Source organism: Coturnix japonica, chromosome 4 (genome assembly GCF_054131305.1).
Source record: "Coturnix japonica strain WE chromosome 4, WE-NBRP24, whole genome shotgun sequence".
Classification (NCBI taxonomy): domain Eukaryota; kingdom Metazoa; phylum Chordata; class Aves; order Galliformes; family Phasianidae; genus Coturnix; species Coturnix japonica.
The window spans coordinates 72,600,704-72,606,845 of NC_140666.1; the positions used below are offsets into that span (position 1 = coordinate 72,600,704).

General features: G+C 34.9%; 1 long non-coding RNA gene across 1 annotated transcript in view; it reads left to right on the forward strand.

Annotated features, from left to right (window-relative positions):
* Positions 1-5,289, forward strand: part of LOC146761130 (uncharacterized) — a 28,482-nt gene extending 23,193 nt beyond the window's left edge. Inside the window, exon 5 of the long non-coding RNA XR_014945470.1 lies at positions 5,183-5,289. This is a non-coding gene — a long non-coding RNA (uncharacterized LOC146761130). The remainder of the gene's footprint in view (positions 1-5,182) is intronic.
* The last annotated feature ends 853 nt before the right edge of the window (positions 5,290-6,142 follow it).

Below are 6,142 nucleotides of genomic sequence, written 5' to 3' on the forward strand. Positions count from 1 at the left end.
TAAAATTAATATAATTTGTAATTCTCAAACAGCTAATTAATTTATCTTTATAACTCTTGTTCATCAGCTAATGAACCTCAGGATTCAAAAAGTGTAGTGTTTCATTAAAAGAAATTGATGCATCATTTTGCATTTTTTTTCTCCTTTGTTTATTTGTTATCTGAAAAAAAAAAAAGAGTGCGCTCTGAAGAAACTCATTGTGAAGTGTCAATACACCAGGTAACAAATCAATGATTGTTTAAATGACTGTGTTTTCCAGAGGAAAATATATTTCAGTTTGGGGCCTTATGTTCATTATGCCTTGGTGCATGCTGAGTGGAAAATACTATCTCCATCATTAATGTATTTATAAAAGGTGACACAAAAAAGTCTGTTGTTTGCTTGCTCTTTTGTGTTTTCTGTGATGAATTATCTGACAGTAAAAGCTAATGCACTCAGAACCTCTCAAAGACTTTGAATTGATTTTAAAATTTAACTACATTTTAAAAAGGAACAAGTTTGCCTACATTAATTATTATGAATTATTGCAATATCTTGTGGAAAATGTTTTTGTTCAATAAAAAGTAAACTTAAAAAAAAACCAAACAAACAAACAAAAAGAAAAAACATGTTCATGGTGCTCAGGAATGGATTTTAATGATTTCAATTTTTTTTTTTTTTTTTAACAGTGATTACCAGTATTTGAAATGTTCAGACATTTTTAATTTTAATTTTATTATATGAAAATTTATTCAAGGACAAAAAAGAGCTTTAGTGATTTTTTTTTTTCTTTAAGCCAAGTAATAATAAAGCAAACAAGCCTAGCTGTTTCTCAGTAGTATAGTGTATCACTCTATTTTTTCCTTTCTAATGTGATGACAAAAGTATTGTGAGAAGCTGATCCTTCACAGAAATTACATTGCCAAAAATCATGTATTATCTCCAAGAAAACCAACCTGATTTTTAAAATCACCATTGAATTGAATGCATTATAGCATAGCTGCTAGCTGATCGAAATTTGATTTTTTTTTTTTTTTTTTCAGATGTCAGGTAGTTACTCTTAATCAGAATAGGAATCAACTTAAAGCTTTTGTGATGTATTAAGTAGCCAAAGTCTTTAAAAGCAGAGTTGTGTCTTCTCTCCAGAACATAGAAAAACTGATTGTTCTGTTTCCTTAAGGTATGGAAAGTCAGTGCCTTTGATGCAGAGCAGCTCCTTTCCAGCCACCTTCACACCAGACCTTCATATTTTTAAATAGTCACTTAATATTTATTAGTGCTAACTAATATAACTTTTTTCACCTCTTTGTCCTCTTAACATTATTGTACTTATTTTTCTTGGGTCAAAAGTAAGGATGAAATATATGCTCATTCTCTGGTTACAGAAGAAACAAACACATAGGCCAGTACAAATAATGTTCATGATGTTCCTGAACTGAATCATACATTTACTCACATTTTCTCTTGTTCAGTTGAAGTCATAATCCAAATACTGGTTGGTACAGGCTTATAATATTCTTAATTGGGTCTCCCCATTACTAAAGTAATTAAAATACACTTTTTGTTACTTTAGCTATCAGAAGTCAAGTGTTATGAACCAGTAATCCCAAGTTACTTTCTCTTTCAGAAAGATTATCAAAGATAAACTTCAAATATATTTCTAGGGGAAAAAATTATGTATTTTAGAGTTAAAAATGTGATTTTATTATTACTTTTTAGAACTACAAATGCTAGTTCCCTTAGCTACAGAAATAATGGTAATAAACCAATATCACCTTTAGGGTGAATTTCACTATGTACGAGTGAACAGTAATGTTCACAACCCAACTGTAAAAGAACTGCATTAAATAACACTAATTACAATTTGTTATGTAGCAGTGCATAGCTTAATCAAATTGTTTTTTGTTTTTGTTTTTTTAAATTAGCATAAATCCTTTCTGCTCTATGTCTTGTTTCTTAGGTATCATTGTTTGGTGGTTACAGTTTTGGCATAGAACTTTCCTGGGGGGAAAAATAATAAAAACAAACATCACTCTTCACTGAATTTTTTAACTTCTTTGCTTCCTGGTCTTGGTTCTGTCTTGTTGCTTACAAAAACTTATTATTTTGATATGACAGCTATAATAATGTGGCAAGTCCCTCACATAAGGAGGAAAGATTATAAACTACTAAAGGTTGACTTTTTCCTGTTCTGCAAGCAGTTTCTTAGTTTTGAAGATATATTTCACACTTGTCTTCAAAAGATGTTTTTATAACTACTTTCAGTTAAGTTCCAGGATAACTCATCTTTGTAAGAATTTTTCAGGGTAGAACAGAGTATTTCTGTTGAAGTAAAATGCAACAAGAGCATGCAGCTGCCTCCTTTGCAGCATCAGCTGTTTTTGTCCAGCAACTGTGGCCGAGCCAAGGAATCCAGGGTCTCTGCCTGACTAGAGGATGTAGCTGCTGTTTTCCCCTTTGGAGATTAACTCAGTCAGGAGCAAGGATGATCAAGTACCCTTGAGATACCTGTAGTCAGGATGTTGACATGACCAGTGATGAAGGCTACCCAAGCTGAAGGCCATATACAACAGTTACAGGACTAATGTAAACAGACTGAAGAACTCTTCCTTCTCCCTGACCAGTAGATTAAGTTAAATAGTGAAATCATGCACACAATACTCTCGAAGTTCATAAGCAAACTCGTGTTTGTGAATTGTTCATGGCATTGTCCTTCTGGTGCTCCAGCTACTGTTTTGATATAGAGCACTATGGCCATTCCAACTAATACTACTGAGATACTTGCTCTGGTAGCTGACACCACAGTCCATAGTTGCCTGTGCACCTGACCTGACTGGCACTAAATTCACTCACACTGCTCCCTGCTCTGTAGCTGACATTTATACTTTCTGTGTCGTGCATGTGCATAACTGCTGTCACATCAGTTCCATGCCACTGGCTGATTTGGGAGCACATTCCACTTCTGCCCTGGTGCTGGGAGTAGGGAGTTTTATGCACTCCATTAGCTATTGTTAAGAGTGCTGACTCATCCCAGTAGCAAACACCACAGGTTAGGGATGTCTACACCCCTGATCTTACACCCAGTATCTGGTACCCAGTTTGCTGATGTTGCTCTCCCCAGAACACCAAGCTGAAAGTTTTTAAGACTTTTTAAAGTCTTTTTTAAGACTGTAGACAGTTACAGCTCTTCTGAGTACTGACACTAGGATCCCCACCAGCTTCAGTTGCTGGCACCAAATCCTACAAGACTACACCCCCAGCTTCACTCACGTAGTTGGCACCAGTTCCAGTCAAATGCACACAGATACAACCAGCTGAGATCTCTACACTCATTCTAGTAACTTGCACTGCAGACTGGAGCACCTTCCCAGCCTGACTGAAGTACCTGGCACTGAGGTTTATTCACAATCATGTCTCTCCAGTAGCTGGTACTTAATCCTCACAGCTTACATACACACAGGAGAGAGTGCAAATACACAGAGAGATAATTAGGATTTAATAAAAGAAAGATTTTAAGAAGATGGTAGAAACTGCTGTGATCAGGCTATACTGACTGGCTTGTTCTTTCTGCTCCTCTTTGACTGTGCACACTCACCACAGATTCACGGTACTCTGCTTTTTCTGCACCTTCTCAGCTCACAATCTTATCAGTTGCAAGGTTCATTTATCCTGGAAGTGATGCCTGTATCTTGTTAGCCCACTAATTAGTGTGACTGATAGGTTTCGTTTCTTGTGTTTATCTCCCACCCTGAGAGTCCTTAGTCAGATAACCCTGCTGGAATAAACATTCCTAAGTTCTGAAATGCTCTCATAAATCAGTGTAGCTGACCAGATGTGATCCCTTAAGCTTCCCTCCTTTTATACCTTGTAAGCGGTCCTTAACCATCTACTCTTAAAGTACCAGGCACTCTTCTTCTACATTTGCTTACAATTTCTTTCAATTTCTGCTCCTGACAACAACATGTAAGCATTCCATCAGGTGAAGCAATGAGGGTCTCTGCATTTACAAAACTACCTGGTAGGTTGTAGAGAGAAAAATATATGAATCAAAGCTAGATGGAAAAGATATTGGACTTTAGTGACTACAAGAACTGGGTGGGTAAATTGTCTTGCTGTCAATTTCTAGGCAGGGAGAGAGGCTAAAAAAAGAAACCCAGGGTAAGAGTGTTCGACCAAGAAAGAAAGAAGAGAGTTGATTGGGATGGTTGGTCAGAGAGCAGACAAAAAATTGCTCACTTTTGAAGACTCTTTGAACAGATCAAACACATAATTATTTTGAACTAAAATCCTGTTGGCATAAATGGAAAACAGATAGGACAGGAACAAAAGACATCGTAGTGTACTGGTAACTTGTCTTTTTCATGTGACAGTGTAGACCTATTTTTGGTGTTCAAGTAATTGAAGAGTCATTCATCCTCTTTACCAGGCTGTGTGTTAAGAAAGGGCACGGACATTCAGCAAATTAGAGAGTTTTCCTGTTTTTTTCAGACCATATCACCTAGCATACCATCATATAATACTGATGACCATCAAATGTTTCTTCAGCTGACTGCCATTGCAATTGCAGGCACAGGTAGAAGAAGTAAGGCTGAATAAGGATCGAAGAATGACTGAACTTTGTCCTATCAGTTAATTTGTATCTGACTCTTATAAGCAACAATAAGCAAGATTCAACCTCCTATTAAGAATATGATGACTTTTTGAAGAACAGCATTATGTCTGCAAGGGGGGTTTCCCTATCACCAAAGAGAGATTTTTGGCATCTTATCTCCCTGATACTGATACATCCATGCAGCTAGAAATCTGTCTTTTTTTTTTTTTTTTTTTTTTTTTTTCCCTCCTACCATGAGTGATCATGGTCCTGTACGATGTAATGCCTAATTCCATCTACCACAAATGTGTTAGTTACAACAGCACAGATTTCGCTGCAGGCTAATGACAGTTTCACATTGAGATATGTATTAATTGAGTTATTAGACTGTTTTCAGACCCCATGCCTGAATATTAAGTGCTGGCTAACACATGTCTGTACTTACCATAGAGAGACTGGCAGATGCAGTCAGACAGATGTAGAAGAACAGCTCAGAGAGTACTGCAGAATGCTGATTTGAATGCATACAACTGGAGCCATCTGTAAAGAGATATTTTTTCCCATCTTTAAAGAAATATTTTCATAAGGCTTTTGCTTATTTATTTTACACAGGACTCTTCTCTGCCTATTTAAGAACATTGAAGAACTAGCAGGACAATATAAAAAGTCCAAAGCAAGTAAGGAAGTTTGATCCTTCGGGAAATGAAATGAAAAGAGGAGAAAAGAAAAGAAAAGAAAAGAAAAGAAAAGAAAAGAAAAGAAAAGAAAAGAAAAGAAAAGAAAAGAAAAGAAAAGAAAAGAAAAGAAAAGAAAAGAAAAGAAAAGAAAAGAAAAGAAAAGAAAAGAAAAGAAAAGAAAAGAAGAGAAAAGAAAAGAAAAGAAAAGAAAAGAAAAGAAAAGAAAAGAAAAGAAAAGAAAAGAAAAGAAAAGAAAAGAAAAGAAAAGAAAAGAAAAGAAAAGAAAAGAAAAGAAAAGAAAAGAAAAAAAGAAAAGAAAAAAAGAAAAGAAAAAGAAAAAGAAAAATTCATGTAGGATATGCAAGAAAATAAACATATGGAAGTGTGACTTCTGAGAATGTAATATTTCCAGGCAAAATCTTGGTGACCATACATAATCGATATTAACTCTTAGCAAATAAAAAAGCTTACAATACTGAATTCTATATAACTTGAAAGATACCTTTACAGTTTTAACATGAAATATGACCAGAAAATATATCTAAAATAAGGATTTAGTCAGAGATCTACCATTGAATTATAGAGTACTTTCCCCTAACATGCATTTTTTTTTATTTTTTTTTTTTTCCATTTTCCAAAATAATGGAGGGAATATATACCAGCAGTTGATGTAAGAGAATGCAAAATGCACCGTTTGCCAAATGAATGACACAAAAGCTATAAAGATCTGATTGCCTTGTGAACATTTTGAGGAAGAATGGAGGCTGTTAGTTCAAGGACGATTTTTGCAAAAATGACAATAAATGTTTTTGTTTAAAAGAAAGAAGGAAAAAGATTTCAGCATAATTAATATGACTCTTAAATACTCAATAGTAGTTCACTAGTCAGTGTGTTT